Source organism: Pinus tabuliformis, chromosome 9 (genome assembly GCF_031772625.1).
Source record: "Pinus tabuliformis cultivar Carrire ecotype Pingquan chromosome 9, CPIR1, whole genome shotgun sequence".
NCBI classification, from domain to species: Eukaryota; Viridiplantae; Streptophyta; class Pinopsida; order Pinales; family Pinaceae; genus Pinus; species Pinus tabuliformis.
In genome coordinates, this window is record NC_142307.1 from 1,784,241,749 (window position 1) to 1,784,243,799 (window position 2,051).

Genomic DNA, 2,051 nt, shown 5'->3' on the forward strand with positions numbered 1-2,051 from the left:
CTTTTTTAAATCCTTCTAAACAACAATTGTTAACTATTTTTTTTTTTTGATTTTTATTTTATTTATATATATATATATATATATATATATATATATATATATATATATATATATATATATATATATATATATATATATTTAAACTTGATAACAAAAGATAATATATTATCATAATATATTAAGATATTAATATAATTAATATAATTAATACAATCATATTAATATATTAATATAATTAATATATTAATAAAATCATATATATATATATTCATACAAATCAAATATTAACTAAATATGTAAATCAAAACATATCAATCATTACTAAATTATAACTAAATATATACAAAAACAAATCACATAATCAAAACAAATCAATCATTAAAAAAATGATAACTAATAATATACAAATCAAAAGAAATCGAATCATTAAATGAAAATATATAAATATAAAACAAATAAAAATAAAAATAAAAATAATATATTACAATAAATACAAAACAAATTTAATCTAATAATGGAAAAGAAATCCAAACAAAACCTGAATATTGGCAGGTGAAGGGATATGGAGGTTTTTTCGTCGAGTCTGATTATCTCCTTTCTTCCTCCATTCGTCGATTTTTTTAGAGCTGATTATCTCCTTTTTACTTGCAGCATGTCCATGCGCCAAATTACTCCATCCCAATCCAAGCCCAAGGCCTGAAGGAACTCCCTCAGTCTGTCCGTGGTTGCGGTTACAATGCGAGGAGTGAATATTTACTTTACAGTCTCCAGAGTTTACTTCACCGGAAGACTGACCCTGCACGTCTACACTATTAGCAGAACCAGTTGCATTTGAAGATGCCCCATGCCTACTCATTTGAATCATTCCAATTCCATCCGGTTGCAAAGGCTGCCATGTAATCTCTACATCATCATTATATCCTTGGATAAGGAAATCCGTGCAATTCTTTTGAAAACCATGATTATAAGGGTTCCGAAAATGATCACCAGGCCCTTTGAGATAACTGTAACGGGTTGCATTTCATTTGTTGTGATATTCCGTGCAATCTGCGATGCCTGCATGCCCGTCAGCATTGCAACTCCAAAGAAAAGGAGAAAGTCCAAAGAAATGCTAGTGCACAATTGGATATCCAAGGGAAATGGTGGTTAAATTGCTCAACACAGCGGTTGCAAGTGGAACAATGCTTGGAGCGCGGAGGCCAGACAATCTTGTAGGTTGGGCATCAGAAGCAGTGACTTTCGCAAGAGTTGATGATGTGATAACTGAACTGACGTAGGTGATCAGAAGCAGAATGATCATACACCAAAGGAGAGGAGCAAGTCCAAGCTTCGCAATTTTTCCAGACGACTTCTTTCATCCCAGCGATTATTGAATATTCTCGAGCATTTTAAAGAAATAATGCAACATGTCGATGACCTCTGTCAGATCCAAGCTGGGCAGTAGTACAACCAGTATTATCTGTCACCATTAAGTTCATTTCTCTCAATTTACGAGGCCGTGGAGTCTGGCAGCGGAGATGGGGAGTCACCGCGCATGGCGTCGCCCCTGCAGCAGTCGCCGGAGGTAATGCAGGCACCCCAGCAGGAACAACTGAACTTTGGTCAGTTGCAGGTAAGATAAGACTCTAAGGAATTTGCTCCTTGGATGGGTGTTTATAAAGAAATGCGGAAACAGAATATAATGCTTTCTTTACAACTACTGAATCTCCAGATATCACAATGAGTTCATCAAAACTAAAAGCACAGCCTAGCAACTCATCCTTTTGCGGTATCTGAATTTGTGCACCAGATTCAGTTCTAATTTTTTTTTTAATGTTATTTCCACCTTTTTCCAATCAAACTTCCAATCTAGCTGTTAGCAACTAGCAAACGAGCATTCCGTTGCCCCTTTTTGTCAGCGTCGTTATCTTTATCTTTAACAGAAGATTCTTGGGCAATAACATAATGGACTCTAAGAAGAGCATCCTGGGCAGTACAACTAGGTTCGTTTTCATCCCCGTTCTCATTATCCTTCTCCTTCTCCTTGCTGGGAGGTGGGCTGAAGACTACTA

The 2,051-nt window shown here is 35.1% G+C and overlaps 1 pseudogene; it reads right to left on the minus strand.

Moving 5' to 3' along the window:
* Positions 1–508: 508 nt before the first annotated feature.
* On the minus strand, positions 509–1,358 carry LOC149155909 (protein S-acyltransferase 24-like; annotated as a pseudogene).
* Positions 1,359–2,051: the final 693 nt, after the last annotated feature.